General features: G+C 38.4%; 1 pseudogene; it reads right to left on the bottom strand.

Annotated features, from left to right (window-relative positions):
* Positions 1-807: 807 nt before the first annotated feature.
* LOC136174885 (small nuclear ribonucleoprotein G pseudogene) lies at positions 808-1035 on the bottom strand (annotated as a pseudogene).
* Positions 1036-7423: the final 6388 nt, after the last annotated feature.

A 7423-nucleotide genomic window follows, 5' to 3' on the forward strand; every position in this document is an offset into this window, starting at 1 on the left:
AAATTAGCATGCTATGCATATTCTTTAGTGTTTTTCTTTTTCCACTTAATGTGATTTCCTGGAAATCATTCCTTTATTGTATGTATTATATTTTCTGTGTTTCTTTACTATTTGAAAATCTTTCTTTTAGTATTTAGGAAAGTTTGTATCAATAGTTGTAATAGTTATCTTTAGTATTTAGGAAAGTTTGTATCAATAGTTGTAATAGTTATCTTTGTTTTTTTTAAAATTGAGATAAATTTACATATAATGTATTAGTTTCAGGTGTACATCATAATGATTCAATATTTGTAAATACTGTGAAATGATCACCATAATAAATCTAGGTGACATTCATCACCACACAGTTACAATTTTTTTTCTTGTGATGAAAACTTGTAACATTTCCTCTTTTAGAAACTTTAAAATATCCAGAATAGTATTATTAACAACTTAATTTGTGGCACTAGTGTAAAGAATATGTCTGCAAAAGAAGGAGATGCAGGAGACTCGGGTTTGATCCCTGGGTCAGAAAGATCCCCTGAAGAGGGGAATGACAACCCACTCCAGTTTTCTTGCCTGGAAAATTCCATGGACAGAGGAGCCTGGTGGGCTACAGTCCATGGGTTGCAAAGAGTCAGACATGACTGAGCACACACACACACACACACACACACACACACACACAAATTATTTTTTTTATTACAAAAGTTTATTTAACAAAAAAGTTCAGTAAGAAAATGTACACAGCCCAATTTTTCTGGTAGTAAAATGTGGAGAAGGGGACACATGGAAGCAGTTGATTTCTCTGGTGAACACAGCCATTGCTCATACTCGTTCCAAGGCTTCTAACATGATGATACTATTTCCTCGTATTACCACCATTCCAATATTGTTCTGTTGTCCACTAGTTGCCATCTCCACACATTCATCTATCCCAAGATTCATAAAGGGATCAAATCCCCACAATATTCCTTGGATATGTCTGCCACCATTTAATTTCAATAACTTCTTGTCCATAAATTTCTTCAGCTCGGGAGGGTGTGCTTTGCTCATGATGTCTACTCTGCGAGCCCAAAAAAGCCTCCAAATGGAATTCGAGTGGTCCCTCATGCTCCGGTGGCGGGCCTGGGGCTTTGTGTCTCCCACACACATTATTAACTAGAGTCACCATGATGTACATTATAGCCCCAAAACTTATTCATTTTTTTTTTACTGGAAGTTTGTTAATTTGACCTGCTTCACCCAATTTTGCCCACCTTTCATCCCCTGCCTTTGGCAACCACCAGTCTGTTCTTTTGTATTATGAGTTTGTTTTATTCAGATTCCACATGTAAGTGAGATAATATTTGTCTTTCTCTGTCTTTCATTTAATATATTGCCATTACAGTCCATCCATATTGTAACAAATGGCCACATTTCCTCCCTTTTATGACTGAGTAGTATTCCATTGTATATATCAGTATGTACCATGTCTTATCTTCTGTATCCAATCATCCATTGATGGACACGAGTTGTTTCCATGTTTCGACTATTGCAAATTTTGTCCACATACTATTTTTCTACATGTTTATTAACCTTTGTTTAATTCTTAGTTCTCTAATGAAATATATTAAATACTCATTATCAGTCTTTTTGCTGATGTTTTGCTAGTTCTATTTTGGTCGAAACTTCTCCCTAGTATTACTTTGGAAGTGCTTGTGTGCACTTGAAGAACAGCTTGATTATGTATAAAACCCTTGGTTCTGCCACTCTACCCATTCAACCTAACTGGAATCTAACAGATTCATTCAGTCTCCCACAAGACTGAAAATTTGCTGGGACCATCCTGGTTGCAAATATTATGTCCCATCATTAAACCTGTATCAGATCACAAGTTCTCCTTTTGTGGTCAACTTCTGGTCACCAAACCACTAAGCCTAGTTTTTGATACAAGAATTAGTGATAATAAAGCTTCATGACAAGGCTTGAGATATATAGAGAGAAGCAGAATGGCCAGACCCCATCACCACATAAACCTTGTGTGGAAGCTTAATTTAGACAGGGTTCCCAGAATATAAATAGATAAGACACTAATGCCTCTGGGGAATGCCTCCGGGATAAAGCTACTATGAAAAGAAAAAAAGCATTCATAGTTAAAAAAAGCTTCAGAATTTACTTCCCTTGAAATAGCTGACAGTGTAGTCTTAGTGCCTTTCCAGAATTTACTTAAATAAAAAGTTACTTATCTATAATCTCTTTAAAGCCTTTGAGATTTTGAAGGAAGCTTGAGTGTCAAGACTGAAATGGCTCTTAGAAATAATCTAATGTATCTTTTCTTCTTTAACAGATGAGAAAACTGGAAATTTTGTCTGGAGTGGAAGAAGTATTTGAAGCTTACATGTGAAATTTCAGGCTTATTAAAATGCTTCAAAAAATAAATCTGTTGCAGAAATGAACAAAGAACTATAAAATATCTTTAAGTTTTGGGTTCAGATTTTTTTAAATTTTTAAGAAGAAAAAGCACAATGAAATTGAAGATGTTATGTTACTTTCTCTTATCTTATTCCTGTTCTTTCCTAGTGGAAACCATTATTATGAATTTGGTATTCATTCCATCCATACTTTCACACTTTGCTTATTCATATGTATCAAATATTGTGCAATTATTTTAACTTATCAAAATGTAAGCATAGTACATAACATTCAGAAATTTGCTTTTTAAAAATTTTGAGTGAACCTCCTTATACATGCCTCTGTGAGTATAGAAGTAAACCCTCATTATTCCAATGTCCCTGTGGCTATTGGGGAATGAGTCATTCAGCACAAGTGTTCTTGTAATTGGGACATACTGTGATAATTAGCAGTGATCAGTCTATATCAGGTGTCAGGACACTCTTGCCTTCTGGAAGGAGTTTTGGATAAGGAGTCAAGATTACTGCTGGCTCTGTTCCTGACAGTGTGACATTGGAAGAGGAATTGAAGTGTGATGGAATGAGCAAAGGATATGACACCAGACTTGGCTTCCAACTGTACCACTAATTCCACTTGAGCCTCAGTTTCCTCATATGTAAAAAAAAAAAAGATCCTGCTTCATGGTGCTATTGGGCTCAAACTGGATAGGGGTGAGATAAGAGATAAAAGCAGAATGTTACTATTATTAATTTAAATATCAATAACCTCAGATATGCAGATGACACTACCCTAATGGAAGAAAGTGAAGAAGAACTAAAGAGCCTCTTGATGAAGGTTAAAGAGAAGAGTGAAAAAGCTGGTTTAAAACTCAGCATTCAAAAAACTAAGATGGCATTTGATCCCATTACTTCATGGCAAATAGATGGGGAAGCAATGGAAACAGTGGCAGACTTTATTTTCTTGGCTCCAAAATCACTGTGGAGGATGACTACAGCCATGAAAATTAAAAAATGCTTGCTCCTTGGAAGCAAAGCTATGACCAACCTAGACAGCATGTTAAAAAGCAGAGACATCACTTTGCCAACAAAAGTCTGACTAGTCAAAGCTATGGTTTTTCCAGTAGCTGTGTAGGGATGTGAGAGTTGGACCATAAAAAAGGCTGAGCACTGAAGAATTGATGCTTTTGTACTGTGGTGTTGGAGGAGACTCTTCAAATTCCCTTGGACAGCGAGGAGATCAAGCCAGTCAATCCTAAAGGAAATCAACTCTGACTATTCACTGGAAGGACTGAGATGAAGCTGAAGCTCCAATACTTTGGCCACCTGATGTGAAGAGCCAACTTATTTGAAAAGACCCTGATGCTGGGAAAGATTGAGGGTAGGAGGAGAAGGAGACAATAGAGGATCAGATAGTTGGATGGCATCATCGTCTCAGCAGACAAGAGTTTGAGCAAACTCTGGGAGATAGTGAAGGACACAGAAGCCTGGCAGATCATGGGGTCACAAGGAGTTGGGCACGACTGAGCTACTGAACTATAGCGAAGTTCTCAGTTTTCATAATTGTAGAATAAGAGGGATAGAACTTGGTATTGAAAGCCCTTTATACTCTAAAATTGCTTGTGATTCTGTGACTGGGGATAAGTCAGATCCCCCAAATAAGAAGGGTGGGGATCACCCTTGGATCCCCACCAGTGGCAGCCATTGGAAGAAAAAGTAGTACAAGGCAAATAAGATAATATAGCATCCCTTCCTTTCCCCTCTCATTACTTCTTCCAGTCCTCTCTTCTTCTCTTTCATCTGTTTCTTCCTTTCTTTTTTCCTTTCCTTTCTTATTATTCTGTTCTTTTGTCCTTCTTCCATTTCCCAAACTCGCTGTACTTCTTGAAGCACTCATTTCCACCCTTCCTAGCTAACTTCAATCTATCTTCAGATATTCTTTGCTTTTCTGGGAAGCCTTCTTTTGTAGGCTTTTCCAGATCTCTCAAATTTTGAGCATGATGCCCTTCCCATCTACTCCAATAATGCACTCAGGACCATCATCATTGCACCTATCACTGTGATTTGAATTGTCTTCAACCGTTAAGAGAATGTAAGCCTAGGGGGCATGTAAGTTTCATGTCTTGTTCACTGCTTTATCCCAAAAGGCCATACTGGTGCCTGGAACATAGTGGGCACTTCAATTCTGTTGAATAAAGAATAAATAAATAATCAGACACCATGCTAGGCAGCATGAATACAGAGATAAATAACTCAAAGCTGTAAGCTCTCAAGGAATTAAAAGTCTCGTAGGGAGGATAGCATGAATTGTTAAGTCACTTCAATCATGTCCGACTCTTTGTGACCCTATGGACTGTAGCCCGCCAGGCTCTATGTCCATGGGATTCTCCAGGCAAAAATACTGGAGTGGGTTGCCATGTCCTCCTCCAGGGGATCTTCCCACCTCTCTTACATCCTCTCCATTGGTAGGTGGGTTCTTTATTACTCGTGCCACATGGGAAGACCAGGAGGCTGGACAGGCAATCAAATAACTGCAATGCTGTATTATAAGAACAAGCATCAGAAATCTGTTCAAAATGCAAATGTATATAGAGGAAAGGGTTTGAAGGGGTCTAAGAAAGTTGTATAAGAGATCAGTAAACTGGATATTAAGGATGAGCAGAAATGTGTCAATCTGGGAAAAGCAAAGGACATGCCAGGCAAAGCATCAGCATATTTATTCAACTAGTATTTAATAATGCCCAAGCATGTGCCAAGCACTATTATCAATATGGATGGTATAGCAGGCACGTTGGGAAACACCCTCCTGAATTCCCTTCCCTCCCTTGCAGAGGTCTTCTTTCTGTCTGACCCGTGTCATCCTGCATCTCTGCAGCACCCCTGCAAGTGTAGGTATTTACTACATATGAAAATTTATGGGGAAATTGCATTTCCTTGGTCCAAGAGAACAAGGTCTTGGCTGTTTTTTGTGCTGAGGAGGACGTGAGGGCTTGTGTTTCTCAGTGTTTTGATCAAAGGCACACAGCTGTCATATGAGAACACCCTGGAAATGTAATCTGAGTTCTCCAAGGCATAGACTGGGCCTCACCATCTGTCTCAGGCCACAATCTGACTGAGGACTATCTTTGGCTGAACATCCCTTGCATGGGTCAAATACAAGCATCTGCCAAGGAGAATAACAAGGTAAGAAACAAATGCACATGAAATAAAGGCTAGAAGAATTCTCTTAAATCAAAACACACACCATTATGCAGAGCTTTTATGGAGACAATTAGTGAAAAGAAATACAGAGTTACACAGAGTAAAAGATAAACCATTAAAGGGGTTGTTTCATGACAAAGCTGGAATTTCCATTTGCAGTAAATTTTATACAGGGCTCTCAGCAGTGAAAGAGCAGAGTCCTAACCAGTGGATACCAGGGAATCCCCTGAAAACATGTTTATTTTACTTTTTCACTTGCCTGAGGATAGAATTCTGAGTTGGATACAGTTTTTCTTCAGAACTTTGAAGTAATTGGAAGCCTTCTCTCTTCCAATATTGCTGATGACAAGTTGGAAGCCAATGTAATTACTTCCTCTTTGAAGTAATATTCCCTGTGCAATTTCTGTTTACTTAAGATTGCATTTCTTCTGTCTGTATTGAACTTTAACTTCCACATTTTCTGATAATCTTTAAGTATGTAGGACTAAAAACTGCTAAGACTCTCCGAGTACATGGGTGAAGCTTGTTGATTGTGCACTTCTGTGTAAGATGAGCTGTTAGGGACTTTTCACTGGGGGAATTCCAATGTCAGGATCTTTTCCCCTTGGGCTGCTCAGATTCCTCAGAGGAGGCTTTTCCAATCCGTTGCCCAGAGCTACATGTGAAGGCTTATATTCCACTCTTAATGGAACCTGAGTAGGGGAAGACGCCTGGGGTGGGATATGGGTTCACTGTTCAGATGTATGTCTATTTAAATCCACCCTTTCAGTAGGCTTCTTCAATCTTTAATTATGCCATTGGTTTCCCAGTCCAGAGAATCTCTTCAAGGAATAAAACTGTAGTCTCTGCCCAGGTTGGGGAAGAATAGTTGTTAACTGTGTCAAGGTTAAGGGAAAGGAGGGATCTTTGGGACCTAGCAATGTCTTGAAAAGCTCTGAACTAGTTATCTTATCTTAGCTATCCCCACTGCCGCCAATCTGTACAGTATAAATCAGATGAAATCTTGGCTTTCCCTGCTACTAGTTTGAGATTCAGCTTTCTTAGTTTTGCTAAATTGGTTACAGCAGTCCTTTTGCACCACAGCTTCCAAACTTACTTGCTGCTTTCTTCTCTTTGATTCTTATCATCCTTATGGATTTATGTTTTAACAAAGTCCCTCTACTGTCATTTTAGAAGGATTTTGAGAGACAGCAAAATTATATGCATATGTTGTATCTTTATGTCTTAATCCAGAAGCCCAGACAACTTTTAAATTGAGGTGAGGATATGCTATTTCTACTACTGTATCTTGAACTTCAACTGAAGCCAGGAAATTAGCAAGTAGATCGCATAAGGGTTCAGAACTTACACCATGGAATCAAACCTGTGATTGAATCCTATGTCTGTCACAAAATATTGATAGTGGCTAATGTTGCTATTTTGTACTTAATTTTTTCCTCCTAACATTTCTCTCTTTTCCTACAATATGCATGTGTGTGTGTTTGTATCACTCAATTGTGTCTGACTCTTTGTGACACCATGGACTGTAACCCACTAGGCTCTTCTGTCCATATAATTCTCCAGGCAGTACTGGAGTGGGTAGCCATTCCTTTGTCCAGGGGAACCTTCCCAACCCAAGGATAGAACCCGGGTCTCCCAGATTGCAGGCAGATATTTTACTGCTGATTCAACAGGGAAGCCCACAGCATGCATATATTACTTTTATAATTGGAAAAGTTAGTATTGTTTAAATAAAATAATGCTAGCTGAAATGAGTAATACAAACATTTCATCTCAGTTTTATTCTTAAATAGAGAATAGAGCTACTCATTTGCTTAAAAATTTGTGTAGAAATAGTCCTAGCTAGTAATTAT

This window comes from Muntiacus reevesi, chromosome 9, assembly GCF_963930625.1.
Source record: "Muntiacus reevesi chromosome 9, mMunRee1.1, whole genome shotgun sequence".
Lineage (NCBI taxonomy): Eukaryota > Metazoa > Chordata > Mammalia > Artiodactyla > Cervidae > Muntiacus > Muntiacus reevesi.